Raw genomic sequence first — 22,825 nt, forward strand, 5'->3', positions numbered from 1 at the left:
TGTACCTAAAAATGACTGCTAATAAATTCTATTAGGAATACCTATCAGCTTGTGAGCTAATGACGGAAATATTTTTAAATGTAAAACTGTCTCCAGCTCAAATGCCAAGACAGTTGTTTTCAGTCCTTGTTAGCACAGCTCCATGTTAATTTGCCACACCTCCTACGGTTCCTTTGTTAAGAGTCTGAATAGAGAGGCAAACTTAAGATTTCTTCCACAGTCACCTTCAAGAGCTTTGCTGTTAAGAACCTTCCTAATCAGTACTCGCTTCCCTAATTATCCAGGAAATGAAAATACTGATTTTACAAAAAGACTGGATACTCTCTTCAAATGTTTAATACAACAGTAATAATGATAGGCTCTCAAGAGAAATAAAGATGGAAATTTAGGAGAAAAAGAAAGAAGAGAGATCCAACGCTACTACTACATGAACATATTCTCAGATGTCCCAACAACAATAAATCAGATAAAGAACATTTTAGTACAGCGGAAATTGTACTACAGAAACACACCCAAGTTTGTGGACCTTCTGACAATTGGTGCATAAGTGTAAATAAAAGTTGAGCTCCAAAGGCTCTTTTAAAAATCATACAGCTTATTCATTTATGCTGAAAGTCCTTTCTTTTAAACATAATTTTCAGCTCTTTTCTCCATCCCCTAGATTGAGTACCTGATGAAGATTCAGACCACTAGACATTATTCAGAAAATTATTGCTCAGATTAGTTGAATATAGTAAGAAAATATTTAAAATTTATGTTGTTTCAAAAAGGTGAGAAAATAAATTACAAGATTAAAAAACAGAAACTCCTAGTTCAAAAATAATAAGGTCACAAGGATGTAATATACAGCATGGTGACTATAGTTAGTAATACTGTATTGTATATTTGAAAGTTGCTGGGAGTATATATTAAAAGTCCTCACCACACACATAAAAAGAAAAAAAAAAAACAGATATACACATTTAATATAGAAGATGAAGTTCTATTGTTGAATCTTACGAGTTTTTAAAATGTAAGAAAGAAAATCATGCTAAAAGAAGCTACATTCAACAAAATCCAGGAGCTATTTATTATCCACTGAATACAAAATTATTTTTAAGTGGAAATCTGTTTTTTGTTTGGGCACTGACTTCTATTTGAAAAAAAAATTCATATTTTCTCAACATGCTTAAAAAAATTGGATAGGTAGAGGGAAGTTAACATATGCCTTGAAAATATGGTCATCATTTATTTCAGCCTGATATATAAAGAACTTGAACAACTTATCAACCAGAAAACACCCTTTATAAACTCTGGCAAATTGGCAAATTAATAAAATAAATATAGTATGTGCTAATCTCTAGCCCCAATATTAGTTTTCTGGTTTGTAGAAAGATGGACTTCCTTTGTAAAATACTTATATTTCATCTCTTTTTTTTAAGTGCAGTTCAGACTCTAGAATTAATTAAGAAATAGAGAAATATGCATGATTTCTAAAGTTATAATTTACTACACTATTTTTAAATCCACCGTACAACATTCTTCTCATAAATTCCATCTGGTATACATATTCATTCTCTGATGTAAATAAAATTAATTTTGTGTTAATAATGCTTTGAGAATTATTTTACCTCTTAAAAAACTTGGTAATGGTCTGTAGTACCCCTAACATAGGATCAGAGATTCATAATTCACAGTGTAGTGGTTGTAGTGGGCAAGAAAATGGCTCCCAAAAGATATTCACATCAAGCTCCTGAAATTTACAAATTTACAAATTTATAAATGTACTTTATTTGGATTAAGGGTATTGCAGATGAAATAAGTTAAGCATTTGGAAGTGAAACCAACCTGTATTAGTCATTAGTCAGAGTATTCCGGTGAACTAGAATCAACAAGATGGCAAATCCAAAATCTATATGGCAGTCTGGAGGTTAAGAGGTAATGCAACCTTGAATCTCAAATTTGTAGGGCAGGCCAGCAGCCTGGAAACCAAAGCAGGTTTCTTATATTATAGTCTTAAGGCAGAATTCCTTCTTCTTGGTTTTGAGTCTTTCGACTAATTTCATGAGGCCCAACACACATTATCTTAAGGTCAACCGACTGAAATGTCAATCATATTTACAAAATACCTGCACAGAAACATCTGGACTAGCATTTGAGCAAACAGCTGAGCATCATAGCAAGGTTAACACATAAAATTAACCCGTGTCCTTAAAAGAGACACACAGAAAAGAACGGATACAGAGAAGAAGGCCATATGAAGATAAAGCAGAAAGATGTGGCCACAAGCCAAGGAAGCTGGCAACAACCAAAGCTAGAAGAGGCAAAGAACCTATCTCTCCGCTAGAGCCCCAGAGAGACTACAGCCCTAACCCACACCCTGATTTTGGGAATCTGGCCTCCAGAACCATGAGAGAACAAGTTTCTGTTGTTCGAAGCACCCAGTTTGTGGACTGTATTATGAAAGCCACAGGAAACTAATTTAGTAACTGTAAATAGAAACTTAAGGACATTCTAGATCTTGTTCCCAGCATATGTCATCAGTTTGTCTTAAATAAACTCTAATTTAAAAAAAAAAAGGAAATTAACATCTACCTCATCACAGACAATTACTTTTAGCCAATTAATCTAAGCTTCTCATATTATTTTATGATATAATGATATGACTTTTGTCATTACATGTTCATTTTTCATCTACCCACACTTAAAGAATTACAGTGTAACATTATATAAGTGATGAGCATCTTGCATCTGGATTTGCTAATAAAAACTAATATTATCAACAAATACAGATTGTTAAATACAGTGTTAGTGTGGAAAAAAAAGAAATTGAAGATTTTATCTTGAGCTATGACAGGTAGTGAAACAGGAGTATAAACAAGAGCTATTTTAAAGGAAGATCCGCTCAGATTTAGTTGCCTGCTGAATGAATGAAATGAAAAGAAATTATGAATCAAATATAATCAAGTCTTTAGGATTGGGTGATTAGGAAAACAAAGGTACATCTGACAAGGAAGGTGAGCAGAGATGCGCAGTGTGTGCATGTGATATAAGCAGGGTAAGGGGAGGGTTGGAGTAGAGGATAAGTAAAGAGAGAAGCAAGTATATATGATAAAGATTTAAGTTTGGAGTATGTTAAATTTGAAGGGTTGAATAAACATCGTGGTATGAATATTTTAAATAACAGAGTTAACACTTAAGAAGATGCAAAGAGAAAACGAGCCAAGAATTACAGACAACTCCAACATTAGTCTTTTTATATTTACATTAAAAGACACTGTCAATCAACACATGCAAAAGTTTAATGGGATTTCTTGCCATCAGCTCTGAAAATGAATTGAAAAGCTATGAATAGTAATGATATTATTGAGCTATGCTATTAATGACAAATACTATTACTATGTGATTATTAATAATATTTTCCTTCTAAAAGCAGCACATCATGTTCTCTGCATTTTTTATAATGAGCCATCCAAAGGAAGGAAAAATGTTTTAATTTCAGAAAGAAACGATACAAAAATGAACAATTATGTTTAATTACTATGCCTCCTAATTGTAATTGGAGAAGTTATTCAGCAGTAATTTATGACACAAAATGTCATAAGCACAAAATATTTTTTACAAACAGCTTCAGAAATAATGTCATTTTATATTGTCTAAAAACTTAAACTTCCCATAATTTCAGATGGCTTCCTCTAAAGGAAATATTAATAGCAAACATATATACAGTGTTTCCATGTAGTAGGCATTGTCCTACATGTTTTTTGTGTATTGATTCACGTCATCCCACATCGTCCTCTTAACCGTCCTATCAAGCAGATACAGTTATTATTCCCAGTTTATTCCTAGTTTCTGCACTGAGTCACAGTGCAGTTAAGCACCTTGCCCAATGGGGAGCTTGGGCACAATGCAATATACAGATGACACATTACTAAATCGTACACTTAAAACCAATGAACCAATGTCACCCCAGTAAATCTAATAAAAAAAGAAGAAGAAGAATCTTGCTCAAGACCACATGGCTAGTAGGTTAAGCCAAGATTTTACCCATGACCCTAATCACTAAGCTATAGTACTCTATGCAATGCTTGCTATAAAGGCTGATATTCACTTTAGAAGAATGTGATATGAGTACAGATTTAGTTTCTTTTTTTTTTTTAAGTGGGAACCAGCTGTAAAACAAAAAGATCAATTATGAAAGTCAAGCTTCCATTTACCCTTTGCTCTTAAACTGAGATCAGTGAAGATTTATCTTTGGTTCTTTTTGAAATTACTTTTCTTTCAAAGGAAAATTTGAAATTTCCTTTTTTCTTACATTATGCCACAACCCAACTTTATCAAAGCTCTTTAAGCAAAAGAAAGACAAAAAAAAAAAAAAAGCCTAAAGATGGGAACCACAATAAATGAAATGCTTTCATTTTAACAAAAGGGCGGCACATGTTAAATCAAAGTGAATACCGAGGGTCAAAAGAATTGCTCAAATTTATTAGTTTTTTTCTTCTTAACTTTTGTTTCTGATGAACCAGAACTTTCTTCAACCAGCTGAGTCAGAGAGTTTGTGTAAGTGCCAAATCAATGCCACCAGATACTTTCTGGGTCAATGAATTGCATCCAACCCAATGAAGTCAGGATGCAGAGGAAAGAAATTACAGTATGAGGTTTTCAAGGCATGCCACACAAACTTCAGTCCTTAGGGCATCAAAGGCATCCTCTTCTTCTACCAAGGAGAATCTTAATAAGAACCGAATTTTAGACGACATGAATCCTCTAGAGTTCAAAAAGTAAAAAAAAATCAACACCAATTCTCACCACCCCTTCCAAGTCTATCTAATGGCATCATTTTTATATGTCATTTCTTGATGTTGGCGACCAGTTGCCACAAGGACAGCTCTGCAGGAAAAGGATGAAAGTGCTGCTGCCATCACCACGAATGAGCTCAGACAACGAATACATCATCTCTTCAAAATGCCTGGCCTCACTGGCACCCTGCATGGAAAACTGAGTCCACGCCCATCACAGTGCTCTTGGCAGCTGCCACTGTGCTACCGACATCCTTTTCAAACTATCCTTTGGGATGTGGACGAGACACACAGACATTGAGAGGGTACCTGTGTGCTCTCATTTTCTCATTCTCATTTTCTGTCCTTAAAGACATTATTTAAGTCCATGAAAAAAGGTAAGACAGCTCATCTAAGTAATAGCTGAAGAAACCCTCTCATCTCTTCTAATATTTCATCAGTACCAAAAAAAGCCAAGGACTTAACATGTTTTCCAGTTGTTCCCAACTCTTCTTTCTAAATCTATTAGTAAAAACCTCAGCTCACAAGGAAAAATCTATATTCTGTGCTAATAACAGATTTATTTAGACACCACAGCCACGTATCATAAACTATAGAATGGAAACCAACATCTTATCTTTATAACACTTTTGTAGACGGCCATATCCATAGCTAAAAATGACCTTTTTGATAAGGGGCAAATACTAAGACCTATCGAGAAAGAAGGGGGCATATTAAAAATACACAATTGTTATATTCAAAACAATCATTGAGTATCTATTCAAGATGGGGGAAGAGCACAGGCTGCACTTCACTCTCTTGTTAGAAATCCCTACAAATGACAGAATATCAGACTCACAGGAGACACACTTTCAATGGGTGAACAGCAGTGACATCAGACTGGGGTAGCTGGGTAGTCCCCCGCCTCCACACACACACTTTGAGTTAGAAAGAGATGCCATGCTTTCCTACCCCCATCTCCAGAGCCTACCCATCCCCTTAGAACAGTCAATGTGTCAGATGGCTGACATTCAGCAGGAAGAGGAAGCCCCCACACCTAGAAGACAATCTACTGGCATACTTCCCTCAGCAGCACAACCCAACCATTCACCCAATCACTGGAGTCTGTCTGCAATAAAATGCTTTAGTTGTCCCATATTATTAATGGGTAGTTATTTATGAATAGTAAACACTTCATTATTCTCATAACATTAATACTTACTGAGTAATACTTACTGAGTGGTAGGGGCTGGATGTGTGCTAGGTTGCCTTCCAAAAGCTTTGCATATACTGATCATTTAAATCTCACAAAAACCCTGTGAGATAGGAGCTATAATTGCCTTTACTTTATAGGTTGGGAAACTGAAGTCATTAATCACATCCCAGGCTTTGGAGCTCATACACTTAACTACTACACTAGACTTTTTCTTGAGCTGACAGGAAATCTCAGTTACAAAGGTGGCATAAAGACATTTGAAGAAAGCCTGTGCCATGAAAAACGTGATAAATATTAATACATATGGAAACAAAGTTAACAGAACAAATCCACTCAGGAATTTAGATTAGGTATAATTAATATCACCAGGGAAATAAGAGGCTATAACACCCATAAGAATCAATTCATTTCCAGAAAAATGACGAAAATGATCACTGACATTTAAATCTCAGTAGATGAGCTGAGTAAGAGAACAGGCACAGCTGAAGAACAACCCAGAAGAAGGAGCCAAGGAATTCTCACAGAAGTGGTTAAAAATGCAGACATAGCAAGAATGAAGAAAAAGCCAAAGGATGTGGAGGACCGGTTCCAATATTTGACAACAAGCTTTCCAGAAATAGTGAACCAGAGAATAAAGCAAGAGGACGTGTAAATAGAACAAAATGTCCACAAATTAAAGAAAGCTTTAAGTTTTCAGATGTAGACTTCCCAATGAATGCTGGGTAAAATAAGTAAAATAGATACTTCTTGAGCAACATGATAAACTTCCCAGAGTTACTAAACATTTATATTTCTGTGCTTTTGGTCACCTCAAAGTTAACATAACTAAAACATCTAAAACTGAGTTCACAATATCAAAACAGATTCATTTTAATTTTTAATTTTAATTTCCAAATTTCTATCATCCATATTATCCTTCCAATCACTCAGGCTTCAAATGTAATGCCCTCTTTAACTTTTCTCTATTATGACTGCTATGGGCTGAATTATGTCCCCTGAAAATTTATATGTTGAAGCCCTTACCCCCGTGGAGCCTTTGGGAGGTGATTAGGGTTAGATGAGGTCACGAGAGTGGGGCCCTCATGATAGGATTTGTGCCCTTATAAGCAGAGACACGACAGGGCTTGCTCTCTTTCTCTCCACCACATGAGGATATAGTGAGAAGGCAGTTGTTTGCAAGCCAGGAAGAGAGTTCTCACCAGAACCTGACCATATTGGTATCCTGATCTCAGACTTTTAGCCTCCAGTACTGTGAGAAAACAAATGTTTGTTGTTTAAATCATCCAGTGTATGGTATTTTGTCATGGCCGCCGAGCTGACTAAGACACTGATCAAACTAATTCATATTACCCTACAGCTCTTCCAGTTATAAAGAACAGGGACTCAGGTCAGTACAGGAGTCAATGAAAAGCTACACATGGTGTGATAACGGTGATGAAATCACATGAACATTGACAATGCAAAAACATCATGAGCCTGGTCTCACAATTAGGAACTAGAAGATCTGGAACCAGGACTGTAGCTAGCAATCTGAGATTCATAAACAAGGAGGAATGATTGTCATTATTAACAGATTCAATTCTACTCTATGTATTCTTCCTATAGATCTGCCTACTTAGTATTTCCACCTATAATTTACTAATTCTTACCCTTCAGTTTACACCACTTCTCTTTGATTATAGTTCTTGCTTCCTTACACTTTTGAGTTGCTGTGACCCATTTTGGTCCCGATTTTGTCACTGTCCCCGATATCTATATTATCCATTTGTTACTTAAAATCGATTACATCCTAGTTTTGGTTTTATTTACTAGATCTTTCTGTGATTCTATTCTCCTTAATGAAACTGAGTCTATAAATAGCAGCTATTTTTCTTTTTATAACAAACTGTCTTAATTGCTCCATTTAGTGAGAATGACTCTATATGGAAACACATAAATTGTTGAGCATGTACAATCTTTAGGATATCACCTTCCTCCAAACTTATATTTATCATTATACAGCTGACTCACCAGTTAATCATGGGTTTGCCGTCCAATTCACCCCTTACTCACTGTCTATCATAGTTATTAAATTTTTATATTACTTACTTATCATGGTTCATAGCTCCTTGTCTCTTCCAGGCATTCTTTCTAGTATTGGAGCCCTTTCCAATATTTAATCTTATGTTTTTATTGATTTAAGTCCATTTTTCTTAGTTTTATGAAGCTTAGAAAAATTTAAGTGCTTCAGCTTTTCCACTTTTAAAATAGGGGCCCAAAGGAGCAATCAAAGCCTACAGGTATTAGCTGATTATTTAAGCAATCTTAAGGTGCACAAAGACATGGCTAAAGACATAAGCTCCATCAGAAGACAAGGGAAAAAAATTCCCAAGATTGGTTTCAGCATTTCTTGATTAAACAGAAGTCTCAGTTTTTGTTTGTTTGGTTTTGGTTTTTTTTTTTTTTGACTAAAATTCCTGCTTCTTTCCTCTTAGGGCAGAGGAGTCCATGAAATAAAAATTGTTATTATTGATGGTGAACTGGTGTGATCAGTGCCATGGCACCAATGCTTTGTCACAGAATAAATTTCTTAGCAATATTTTTATTGATGATAGTTCCAAAAGGAAAATCTCCACAAGGGTTATTATCTAATTTATAGTTATATGGAGTTAATAGATGGAGAAGGTATCCAGTTCACTACTCAACACCCCATTTTCTCTCGGAACTGCATCCCCACACTAGGGTGAACTCACAGGAGTCATGACTGAACTGTGTAGCAGCTTGCTACTCCTCACTGGCTGATTATTGGATAGGTTCTAGAGATAAACTTGGCTAATCAAATTTATCACTCCCTGTAATGAGAGACTGAGTGAGAGGGAGTCAGTCAGTACCTCTGTCTATATGTGGCCCCAATCAGAATGGGAGCTGTGGGAGTGACCGTGGGAGTGATCAACTATAGTGGGATGGACTGAGAGCCTGGGGAAGACCCTCTGCAGAGAAAAAGGAAAGAATGACCCAGATACACCCAGAAAAGCAGAGGGGGCAAAGCATAGTTCTTGGTTTGTTCACCCTAATCCGTTCAGTACTTTCCACTTTTGTTTTCAAATCTTAATGGACACAGCTGTCATTCTCAATTCTACTTCCAATTTTGCTCTGTCATTTCAGTGTACTGCAACTATTTTTCCAAGACTTGTCACCTCCTCTGGCAACTCTAATCCTACATCTGGTTTATAAACCCATTCACAATTTGCTGTTCCCCCCTTAGCATCTCCAAAACACTTCATCAATTTTGCAATTCATCTGTCTTAATCTCTGTCTCCTGAATATGCCTTGAATGTTATTGCTATCTTTGCCCATAAGTTTTGTCTCCTTCAAATGCTGATTCTGCCTTACTGCTCCAGGTAGTCAGGCTTGCCCTCCTCACAGAAAATGGCCCTGTCCCACCACTTCTCCTAGGGTAGTTTTCTAGATCATTCTTTTGGAGTCTATTTTTTACATCCTTGAGGTGTCACTCTCCTTTTCTGCTATGTAATAAATTGATTGCGAGGGCTCCCGATCAGTGGACTCAGTAAGAAATGTTCACTTACTTCTCAAAAACATATCTTTATAGGATCAAAAAAGGAAAGCAAGCAAGAAAGAATAAAAATTGTGTAGGATCCTGTAGCAAGATGCATAGTTTCTAAAGAACTTTAGTTTCTTTTTAAAGAGTTCTTTAAACTTTTAATAATTAAACTTACTGTTTTTGGTGATTTTCAATTATATTCCTTATATTTTACCTACAGAAGCAACATATGAATATATCTTTACTATAAAAACAAATCCAAATAATACAGAATTGCACAGAACATAACATGAGGCCTCCTTTCATGAAGCATCCCACCCCCGCCCCTATCCATTCCTCTAGACAGAGGTGATAGTTGTTAAGAGTTTGATGTACACTGTTCCAGATCTTTTACTGAGAAGTTATTTTATAAATATTATTTTTTTATTTTGTTAACAAAAATAAGATCATAATTTATAGTATGACCTAAATTCTAATTTTTTTCTGTTTAATAGATTTTCATTCTATCATAATACATATGAATACACCATATTTTTTGTAATAGCTGCATTAATAGTCCAAAGATAGCTGTGCCCCAATTAATGCTACCGTTAACTCATTGATGGGCATATGTTGCTATTATAATAATGTTACAGTGAAAAAAGATAAATAGATTGTGGTGATTTCATTGGTCAGCTGAGTTTGGTGACAATTCTACTAATTGGTTTTCCTCATGCCTTGACAAGTCTTCCTGGCCTATCTGAGTGTGTCAATAACAAAATGAAAGAAAAAAAAAAACGAGTCTATGTACACAGGCCAAATCCGATAATCATTCTCTTGTCAGTGAAGACAGGCCCTTTTCTAGACTCTGATTCCAGCTACGTGTGATTCTAGCGCCCACATTTCTTTCATTTTACCAGGTTTCCAGTTTTAAAACATGTTTTTTGTTCCTAAATGTTAGTGCTTATTAAATCTTCTGTAAAGGGTAAAATTCTATGTGCAACTAGCTATTGTGTAACAGTCATTAAAATTATTATTTTTTAAGAAATGCTGGTATTTCAACAAAGCACTTCATTACATCAAGACTTCCCAACAATAAATTGGTATTCTTTGTGTGGACATAGCACTATGCTTCCCTCCAGTTGGCAGATGGTATCATTTATAAATGCCTCCTTTTAACTATAATGTATTGTTTGAAGATACCACAAACGAAATTTGAATTATTTTTAAAGAGTAAAATGTAATAAATAGAAGTTAATTTGAATTGGTTTCATAAAATCTTTAACAAGAGATAATAGAAGATAATCGACATACAACAGGAAGCCCTTACGTAACACAGAAGGGACTGTACTAGCCAAAAGAGCACATGAAATACAGTCCTGCTAGAGCTGCCTGTGTGGGATTGCTGGGCAAAGTTCTGCAACATCAGGTTTCTTAATAGTAATATTTTGGTTCTTAGTGTTCAAATATTAAGGAGACACAGCTGACATATCTTAGCCATGAAAGGTTCTCTTCAGTATTTTTAAAGCATTGAAGAAACAGTCTTAAGATACAACGTTCGACTTTAAACTCTCAGCAAGGTATTCAAATAAATACAAACCACAGAAAAATGTTGCCATCCAAACTGACAACCAGTTTATTAACCCATCGTGCTGATGTTATGGAGCAGAACTTCACTTCCTCTCACCTGTAAGCTACTAATTAGTGGAAGAGGTATGGTTATTGACACCCTCAATTAAAAAAGACATGGGAAGATACAAAGGGAATATTTTATCATTGATGGCTGGCCATGGAAGAGAACCACCCAACTGTACACTAATTACTGAGTTCATCAAACAGTATTTTATCATGACAGTCACAAAGCACAGACTAGTGGAAGATCCTTATACTTTACCAGTTAAGTAAGCTCATGCTGTTATTAGAGTACTTTGACAGTTCCTCTTTCAATAAGACTATTTATATATCTATATCTATCTATCTATATATAGATAGATAGATAGATAGATAGATAGATATAGATATATATGTAGATATGTGTGTGTGTGTGTGTGTGTGTATTTGGTGTCAAATAAAACATCTTGAAAGATTTTTCCCAGAAGCTTAGTTAAGACTCCCAAATTTTGAGGAGCTGCCACACGGTGGCCTTTTGGCTTTGGACAAGATGTAAGGGAACATCTGAGAATGATTTCTTGTTCTTTTTCATGGCATGGGCCAGCTATCTGTAGGCAAAATGTAAGGGAACACAGCTTTAACAAATTATTTTCTTTCATAAGAGAAGCCTTGTACTATTATGCAATCATGTTCCCATCTGACATAAAGAGAAGCTCCAGTCTCTGGAAGAATTTTATATAGTATCTTCTTGGATTGATCATTTCTTCCCAACCATGGAAAACAAAATCCTGAAGTCTGACCACATGAATACCATATTTATCTTTTATTTAGAAACTCTACATGAAGTGGCCAATCAATTATTTATCTCAAATATTCCGAAAACTCCTTTTTTTTTTTTTCTATAATGTAGTATTTAACTTATAACTAGTCAGGGTGTATTTGTAAGATCTGTGTGGCTGGAGGCTCCTGTTGGGTATATCTTGATGTCACACTCAGAACTCATATGGTACTTTATACATAGTAGGTGAAAAATAAATGTTTGTTGAATGAATAAATAACTCATTACTAAAGTAGTTAAATCTTGAGAAATATCAGCTAAAAGGTGTGGTGACCTAAAGTCATTGCAATGCATTCTTGAATATGAATACAGTTTATATCGCTCAAAAACAAAGCTGAAAATAATTTTTCTTTTTTTTGTGTTATCCCAAGGTTTCTGCAAAACTAGATCTTGTAACGTCTCCAATATACTTTTAAATTTGAATTATTTACTTTTCTTGTATTTACAGAAGATATAGTAATATATGCACCACTGAAACAGGATAGAAGAAATAATGTGATGCTTTAACATTTTAGTAAATTTTATAATTAATTTAATTTAATAATTAATTCATTTAAACTCTAATCTCTTCCGAACAGACACAATTGAACTTATTTACAGTTAACTTGCTACTAACGAAAAGGCCACAAAATGTCTGATTTTATAGACAGAATTTTAATGATAAAATTAAAAACCTGAAATTCTGATTTAATGCAGGAGTCTCTGTGAAAATTATTTATTAATGTTTAGGTTCCCTGTCCTTCCATTGTAGATGGTTAGGATGCTGTAATGGCCAATTAACTATCTTTTACGAGATGGTAAGCTCCTTCAGGTCAGGAGATATGTCATCTTTAATACTGTATCTGCAGGTATGTTCAAGATATTTTGGGAAATTACAAGACCAAATCCATTACCCTACAAGTTTAAGGTCACGGTGAAAATGTCAAGTGTTGAAGCACCTTAATTGCCAGCTAGTTTTAGTTTTTCACGATGATATCCCTCTCATCATTCCCTCAGATTTCAACCATTTATTTTAGCATACGCTAAAAGGACAGCATTTAATTATTAACCAGTTTAATTTTTGTCACGGAAAATGTAGTTCCTCTTCCTTTGTATGCTACATGGCTTCCTCAACTTTAAAGAGATTAGAATGTAAGAAATCTAAGTGCCAAATGCAGTATCATTACTACTTAAATGTAATGTGATAGTAATAAAGTAGCCCCCTTGGGACAGTACTTTTTTCCCTTTAACGAGGTAGTTTTAAAGATGTTAGTATAATGACATGAGTTATAATAGTTGTTTCCCACTCTCCACCCTTATTAGCCTTAGAAAGTGGAGACCGCTGCTTACCAAATGGGCAGAAAAGTGGGCTGAAGTTACAATAAACAAGACAAGGTGGTCCAGACCCTGGCATAGCTAGATATTCAATAAAAGTTCATTCCCTTGGGAACCTTTACTCACTCTGAGGGAGCACAGCATGTCCCTATTCGCTGACATAAGAGTGACACATTTTCTATCTCAGAAGACTCATCGGATGTAGCAGGACCCAGACAGAAGCACATCAAAGGAGGAACACAGGCCTTCCCTTCCTTAGCCAGTGACAGTAGGTCCAAGGCCATGGCATCACCACACACTCCCATGAAAAGAACCAAATCCTCTACATCAGATAAATTTTCAGGCACACAGAACAGATTAGTCTTCCTTTCACCCTGCTGCTCTCAGGACTAATTTTATCTTACCCACAGCCCTGGCCACCAGCAAAAAGCAAACCTCTCAGACCCCATCACTCACTTTCACCCCTAGTTTGTTCTTTGCATTTTCTAATTCTCCACCCTTCTACTCACTTCTAAATACTTTAATGTGTCCTCACAAACCCCGTGTCTATGATCATTAAACTTTCCTATATTTTCTCTACCCTCATTCTCTTGGTAACTATTTCCTTCACATTTCCATACCCAAATTTGAATGTACCCTGAGAATCCTGGTTTTTTTCTTTTTTTTAAAGCAGCTCTCCCAAGTGAATGCTTTTTTACTTTCATTTATAATTTATGTGTCTCAGAGCCAGAAGGTGGACATGAGGGTTCTTGACCTGTTTGCCCATTGACAATGCATTTAATTCAATTAAAAACCCGAATTCTTTCTGTCACCCAAATGCGCCATCCACCAGACTTTCTCGCTAGCGTCATTTATGAAACTTGGGTCATTCGTTGACAACACTGGTATCTTCTTCTCTGTCATCCTTCTAGGTGACATCAATACCCTGTAAATGACCCTCCAATACTCTGATGTCTTTATACCTTGATTTAATCACCTCCAATAACCTTTTCCTATTCCCCTTCTCAGCTTCCTCCTCCCATAATAATATCCCAGTCCTACTTTCCACCTGGAAATATTCCAGCTCCTTCCTCTTACATACTGGTACCTTACTCTGACTACATCCCCTTACCATTTTCACTTACTCCAATACATAAATCATAAATTTTACTACTTCATAATGTCTTTTACTGACCCTTCCACTTTTTCTCTGCCCATCACCACTTATTTCATTACATGGCTTTAATTCCATGGTCCATCATTAAAGGCAATGCTTTATAAATATTTCCAGCATCTTGGCCACCACAGGAAAATCCTGACTCAGTTTTAGCACAGTGTTCTGTCATTATATACATGTACACCTGAGTATCTAATATTGTTGAACAATGAGCTGACTGGTTCCACATCTGATTCACAAAGATCACACGGCACTCAAAATTGCCAGTAAATTCTTTTATGTTTCTCAATAAACTCAATTTCCTAGTCTTCAAAATGATTATGTAACATATTTTTTTCTCTCCTGAATTGTCCCAATTCCTTCTCCTACTCATTCTTCCCTAATAATTATACCTTTTATTTTATTGAGAAAATAAAAGCTGTCAGGTAAGGCATCCCCCATTTTCCTGCCACTGAATCTATAAATCTGCCTGTGTCTGTACTCATCCCCTCTGCCTTCCCACTTGTTCTCTGGATCCCACCTTGCCTTCTCTCCTCCGGGATCTCACTCTTGCAAGATATTATCTTTGCCTTGTATTACGAATTCCTCCTTTCTCTTAGGTAATTCTAATTATTATGCAAAAACATGGTTAAGAGTTTTATATCTTTAAAAAAATATGTGTCTCCTTTGACTTCATATTCTCTCCAGCAACAATTTTTCTTCTCCTTGGTTCAAAATGAAAGCCTTTAAAATATTTCATTTTCCTTTCTGTCCTCTTTTTCTCCTACGAATCATGCTTCGTTGCATCTGATGTCCGTCTACCATGCTTCTGAAACTTCTCATTAAGGTCAACTATAAAGACCCATGTTGCTAAATTCAGTGACATCTCTAGCTTCATTTTTCAGCCACAGCTGACATAGCTGACCTTCTCTCCCCTTCTCTAAACATTCTATTACGTTAGTCTCCGTGACACTACACTCTGCTGGTTTTTATCCTACTTTCTTAGTGACTCCTTGATCCTATTTCCTTGTTCTTTCTCCTCTACTCAACCTCCAAATGATGACGTTTATTGATAATCGGTCCTGAACTTTTCATAGTTTCTCAGTCTACATGGTCTTCTTTTAATAAACTTATCTGATCCTGGGCCCTTAATTGCCATCTGTACACACTGAAGATTTACATATTTCAGCATATGCATTTCCAACTCTGATCTATTGCCTAAGTTACAGACGCAACTTAGCTGCATACCTGACTTCTCTACATTGATGTCTAATGTGAATTTCAACCTCAGCATGGCCAACTCTAAAGTCTCGATTCCCATTTTGTTACTGCGTCCCTTTTGCCACCCCAGACCTCTTCCTGGGCACAGACTATTAAGGACCCACGGTTGACGTGTGGAGCCTGGGAATGGGGCTGCACAACTCGGTCACTGAAACCTTGCCCTCCGAGAGAACAGACTTCTGGAAGCTGTGGCAGTGGGCCCTGAACAGGCAATACCAGCTGCCATCGCATATCTCCATCAGATGCTAAAGGCTTAAAAAAACTGATGAGCCTCGAGTCCAGGGAAAGAAGAAGTCTGACCGAAGTCACATGCAACCTGTGGCTGAACGAGGGCCAGGAGGAGGGACTCGGGCTGCATTGTGAGCTGACCTGTGAGGACATGGACCCCTGATGGCCAGGAGAATGATGGACCTGGGGTTCAAGTGGGACCAGATCCAGGACCTACTGACGTGCAAGAAATATAACCGTACATGGCCACGTGCCTCCTGCAGAGTGCCTAGGCTGTCTAGTCTCCACCTACTCAACAAATGACACCACCACTCACTCAATTTACTCAAATAAACACTTGAAGATAATCTTGATTATTCTCTTTCCTCTTTCTTTTTAAATCATCAAGTCCTACTAGTTCTACCTGCAAAATGTATCAGTAAACCATGGATTTTTATTTATTTGTACTGTTAATACCCTCATCTGTATGCATCTCAGTAACCTAACTGATCTCCCAGCTTCTGCCTTTCTTCCTCTTTTCTACTTCTCCAGAGAAAGCCAGACAGATCTCTTCAAAACAGTAATTAGATTATATTGCTTTCCTGCTTTAAAATATGTTGTTCATACTTGCCACTCTTTTTACTAATAAAACTCTCACATTTGTGTATAAGACCTTGTGAGTTGTAGGCCCTGCCTACTTTCCTGGCCTTGTGCTCCAGGGCTCTCGGCATTGCTCAGTGGAGCATCAGTTAGCCTGGCCTTCTGGACTTTCCTCAAATACATGGGCCATCACCCTTGGCCATGGTGGGGTCTTTACTAACCAACCTACTTAAAGTAGCCTCCTCTCTTTAACTCCTGTCATATCGCCTCATTAGCTCCCTTTGCTTCATTTTTAAGATTTATACTTACCTTGTTTGTTTTCCTGTTTGTTTGATTCCCCCAATAGGTCTTAAGTTTCACGAGGGCAGGGATCTGCTCTCCTGCTCACTTCAATGTTCCCTGCACTCAGCACAGTGAAGAACAGAGTATGCACTCAATAAATATTTGCTTAATGAGCAAAATGAATGAGGAAATGCATGAGATCACCAAATTCCTGTTTAGAGTTCTCATTTATAGCACACTCATTTATCATAGAACCACAAAGCTGACAATAGAGGCCTTGGATGGTGAAATGGTGGTTTTCAACATAAAAAGACATTGAACTTAAATCTGCTTTTTTATTTTTTTTTAAATCTAGAACTAAATTGTAATTACAACCAGAAGCCAATATTTTTCTACAAAGAAGTTTTAAAGATTGTTCTTTTCCCATGTTCATAAGCACAATAATAAACATCGTAAAACTTGTGCATACTTCAGGTGCCTTCCTAATGATTTCTTATACTAATTCTGGTACATGACATCAAATACAATAAATGTGTAACCAGCATTATATGTGACTTACTTCTAGACTAGCAGGCAAAACACCATGCAGTCGTACTGAAAAGGATAATTATATTGTCAACGCCCCTCATTAAGTACTGTAGATGGCTAATATTTTAATACTTGATTTAGAGAGGATGTGTGCAAAAACATGTAATGCAAACAAACCTCTAGGGGCAAGACCAAAAGAGGAGAAATATCTCAAGTAGCCTGCTTCTTACCTCCAATTTCTAGGTCCTCCCTTCTCCAGACATCCAAATCTATGAATAACCCTCCTTTTGAAACCTTACCCCTTCATTAAAATCTATCCTCAGGAAAAGATATGATGAATCATCCACCTGGTATTACAAATTATAGGATAGCCAAATAGGTGATATCTCCTGAATTGAACATTTAACATAGTCCGAACATTTAACAACAAAGTTGCAACTCAGCAGAGCAAACAAAACAAAATGAATCTAAACTAAACTAACTTAAACGACAACAAAAAGTCAACTCCAACATGGGAGATGTTTGCATTTCTGACCTAGTTGGTGGAGGAAACCTTGAAGGCAAGAGGACTGCTTGTTAATATAAATTTTATGTCAAAACTGAGAAAAACATCTCAGCTTGCTCATTGGGTCAGCATTAGTTTTTATATAAGTTTCAGGTTTTGAGAGAATTACCTGAGGTCAGTTACTTAACTCCCTATAATCAAAGTTGGCTGCATGTATTCTCAAGGTGGAATTCTGTAAGTTACTCTCATGAGCCTGCTAAAGAACCAAAAAAAATCAAACTTCTTTTCTGAATACATCTTAATGGGGTTAGATAACATGTATCATCATAATGAGCAGAAAGTCCTCGAGAGTACCGTAAGAAACAAAATAATGAACTCATGTTTATTTGCTATAAGAAGAGTGAGGAAAATTAAAGACAGCAATGCATTACTTTGCCCATAACTCTATCCTACTAATTATAACTATTACATGTTTCCCTGCATGATAAGAAAGTAATTGATTTTATCTCTAAAGCATCGTCATTTAAAATATCAAAAACAAAATTTTATAGATAACCTTTATCAAACTTAGAACACAAAAACTATATATCTTAAAAATAACAGATAAATACTGAAACCCTCTCTCGTATAGGGCGCTGATCAAACAAAATGATGAGCTTGGCTTTTTAAAACCATAGACAAAAAGAATCGCTATTATGATGAGAATTTATCATTTTAAAATTGTAATAAGAAGTACAAATAATTCAAAATCAGAGTGTATGAATATTTATTTTGCCTTGATCTAATTAAAGATATGCCTGAATAATAACTATCTGGAGGAAAATGCCTATAGTTAGATGTTATGCTACAATAAATTTATATGCAAATTAAAATCTAGAAGGTAGTAATGATATCTCATTAAAAGAAAAGGAGATTCCTAATTCATAATTCCAAGCTTCCTTAAAATTTCTTAGAAAGCGTTTATCACTTCTACCACCATTACCCTTTCTGCCCTCTTCCCAGCATATAATTGGTCAAGACACAGGCATCCCTAGAGATGTAACGAATACTTTTACACTTCTTAAAATTCAGAATGCAATGGCAATGCATTTAATTTCCATCATGCACTGTTTCTTTATACCTGTATTAGAAATATAGCTTTATGATTTGTTTTGAAATAAGCAAAATTTAAAAATAATTATCAAAAAAGGAAAATTTAATGACCCATATCAGTATTTTAAAGTCACTCTCTGCACTCTTCTTTCATAGAACCTCATCTTTGCAGAATTAGGATACACTTTTTGAGAAAACTTATCCTTTTTATTATTCTATCAGTTTAGTGAGATGACTAGAGCTAAGTGACAAATACCTTTCTTGTCACTTCTGGCATCTCTTACATTTGACACTAGTAACGTAATAGTATAGCTGAAGAAATGCAGCGTTTACTTTTGTCTTGGGTTGGGTTGCCAGAGGCAGGTGCAGGTACACAAGTCTTACTGGGAGAGCACTCTCAGGGAAAGGCGGTGAGGGAAGCAGATAGAGCTGAGGGTGCTAAGTTCACTGAGGTCTAACTGCACCCTCGCTTCAGTCTGGTGGCGTGGGAACTGCACAGCAGAGTGTATCCCACCTTGAAGCAAAGGGGCCACACTCTAATTCCTCTTATCAGTCAGTCACTGGGTGGAAAAGGGAAACATAACCTCCACTGGAGGTAAGCTGACCGGAGTTGTGCCAAGGGTGATTCTCTAGAGGAGACGACTTGAGCTATCAGCAGTCAACACTTAGAAGACATTGCTGACAGACTACTCATGGGCAAGATAGGTGAGAATCTAGGCCATGTCCAACAGCTGAGACAGCTACAATCTTCCTTAGTCATCATACCTGTTCATCAGTACTTCTGAAAATTAATAGACCACTTTGTGTAGTTATTCATACAGGTGGCCTTCCGAAGTGATCTATATGGAATACACACTGGAGGTGTTTAGGAAGAGCCTTAAAAGAACCACTTTTCTTCTTTTCCTCAAGAAATACTGTCAACAGAGGGTAAAAACTGTTCATGTAGGTGTTTGTTGTAAGAATCAGTTTCACCGAAACCTGTTTGCTCATTTTGAAGGCCCATAAAGTTTCAAATTATTTGCCTTTCTAATTTCCATCATCGTAGTGGCACGTTATGAGTTACAGTTTTCCATGATACTATTTTGAAAACATTAGCGCCACAGACCATTGAGTAAATTCCCTGCTGGTCTGAGACTTCCCCATTTTCTCAAAATTAAATATGGGCAAAGAAAGGCAGTTTTGACAGTTCTAACCTTTCCACAGTCTCAAATATGTATGATTACATGTCGGAACAATTTGGGGGAGCAAATTTTAGAATGAATATCTTGTCACACGATACGGAAATTGGTACTCTAGAAGACTGATGACAATCTGACGCTGACAGCTGGACAAAGAGGGCTTTGGCTGCGACTTAATTTTACAGGGTATACGCTAAATGCAAGACAATCACTCAATGTTTCCATGAAAATGGTCACTGATTAGGGGTTGAAAATTCAATTTATTTTGAAAGCAGCTTTATCTCAGATTTAATGGAAAGACATCCAAAGGCCTTGATGAGAGCTCATGTGCCAGGGCCTTCAAGTATCTAGACACTTAGCAATAATCAGTGATGCAGGCAACAGGGCACAAAACTCTGGACTAAAGTTTAAAAGGTTAACAGTCACACTCTTCACTTTTTACATGGAAGAAATGGATTAATTTCACCTTAGCCAACCTCTCTGAATGTACAGTGTCAGTGCCAAAATGTGAACACTTAGACTAACATTCAGAATCTTTTGAAAGAGAACCCTGGAAAAATCAAGTCTCATAAAGAGATTGGGGCACCAGAAAAGGTTTTACAGGGCAAATCCCTTCACCACAACTGCTATTTAGGAAAAAAGAAAGAAAGAAAGAAAAGATGTTTATACCAAGAGGAAAAATTCCAAATCTCAGACAACTGCGACAAAATTCCAGTATATAAAACAATTTTATAAAATTCTTTAGTATCCAATAACTTTAGGAATATTGTAAAACAATAACTGTCATCCCACCACACACACACACCAAACTCTCATCTATTTTTATTCTATGAATTTTCCTATTGTTATAACTGTATCTCGGTAGATACTCTAAATGACTTAATGTCCTAAAAGAAAACCTACCACAGAACTGCCATCTAGTTCTTGATGAGTCTTTAATTAGAGGTAAATCCAAATCAAAACAGTGTTTTGAAAATATTATAATTCTATTACTTTTTCAAAATTTTTTTCTCTTATCTCTAATAATATTTTATGAGCCATTATGTTGTAAAAATATTCATCTAAATCTTGGCATTTCTTTTATTGGTGCTTCTGTTTCTTTTTCATCTGATAATTTCAAGTGAATATAAGTATAGTAGGTGAGAAAAGAGAAAAGACTGGAAAGTAAGGATAATCTGTGACTACGCTTGCTTCTTCTTTTCTAATGACTTCTGTTATCATTCTACTAAAAACCAGGCATTCACTCTTAGCCACGATAATGGTGCACATACTGTGTAGAACGGTGCAGAGAAACATCCCCACCCCAGCACACAGCATGTTCACTGTCTTCTCTAGCAGATGTAGAGGGAACCAATCTTTTGGCAAAGGAAGAAAAGATGCGAATGGTCTAACGATGCATTCTGGAGAGGGAAGGAAGACAGTCCCAGCAAAGAATTCGCTGCCAAATGGCACCACTGAGGCCTTGATGTGGTTCTGTCTTGCCCAATCCCTGCATGTGGGGTGTGAAACTATGCATGCACATGTAAAATCTCTCCATCACTTACTCTTTTTGGCTAAATACAAAGTCAATGTCATATGTAACAGAAAATTTATCAAGCCTTTTTTAAGTCATAATTATGACTAAACACAGCATAGTCATCCTGTTAAGTTAAGAAGCAAGTTAAATAACTGTCTGCTGTAATAGAGTAATACTGCCTTCTAACTTTCCAAGTAAAGCCACATAAAGAGGTGCCTTTTTCATTATCACTGAGCTCTTTTCAGAAACTAATGTTCTGGGGACAGAAAGGAGAGAATAGCCACACAATATTAATGGTCTGCCCTTTTCCTAGGCAGCAGTACCTAAAGTGATTTCCTACAGATAGTTAAATACAAAGCAAATGTAAATTTCAGCAAATCCCTCTGCAGGAGAAATTAGCCTACTGAAATAGGTCTCTTTTGAGTTCAGTAGCATTGGATATCACAGGGGTGAATGAAAGATCAAGCTCAGATTATTAATATTTATCACTTACATTTTCTCACAGCCATTTTTTTAAGTCAAATAACACCACAAATTAAGAGCCAAGAGGATAAGTGATTCTAAAAATAAATATCTCATTACCAATACTAGTGACCCTTGGATTAAAAACCAGTCTGCATTCTTTTCCCTATAAATGATCAAAGAATGCTTTTAAGTGAAGGTAAGTTTGAAAAACTGAACTACTTCTGTCCCAAGGGACAGGTTCTCTCTCCCTAGGGGGTCAGGCTCTGGGATTCTAACTGTTACCTACTATGAACCCAGCACTGTGCTGGGCACTTTGGGGAATATCACCTTTCCCCCTTCATTTAAAAAACTTTAAATAATAAAAGGGAGTAAGTCATACTCTTAGTAAAGAATTCAAACAAAACAGGAGATGATGAAATGAAAAGTTTCTTGTCCATCTCACTCTTGAAAGGCAGCCACCACTGTTTCCATTATATATATAAAATCATAGAAGTGGGACTGTAAAAACATGCAAACTGCCTTTGTCTACCCTCTCCCCGTTCCACTGTCTTTTCTTGTTGATCTAAAAGCTAGAAAAAAACTTTTTTTAAAAGAAATTGAGCCTTTTGCTGTTTTGTTTTACAAATAATGTTTCCAATTTGTCTTTTTCTTTTGATTTCACCAACTCTAGCAGCCTCTGCCCTGTGTGCACAACACGACTCAACTGCACCTTCCTTGGCAAGAAACTGGTGAAGGTAGGAGGAGTGTGGGAGTCCCAGGTCTGGGTTCCCACATTGTTTT

General features: G+C 36.4%; 1 protein-coding gene across 1 annotated transcript in view; it reads right to left on the reverse strand.

Moving 5' to 3' along the window:
- The window catches only part of CHSY3 (chondroitin sulfate synthase 3), a 227,891-nt gene that overhangs the window by 104,013 nt on the left and 101,053 nt on the right, over positions 1 to 22,825 (reverse strand). The window lies entirely within an intron of this gene.

Source organism: Rousettus aegyptiacus, unplaced genomic scaffold (genome assembly GCF_014176215.1).
Source record: "Rousettus aegyptiacus isolate mRouAeg1 unplaced genomic scaffold, mRouAeg1.p scaffold_m13_p_7, whole genome shotgun sequence".
Lineage (NCBI taxonomy): Eukaryota > Metazoa > Chordata > Mammalia > Chiroptera > Pteropodidae > Rousettus > Rousettus aegyptiacus.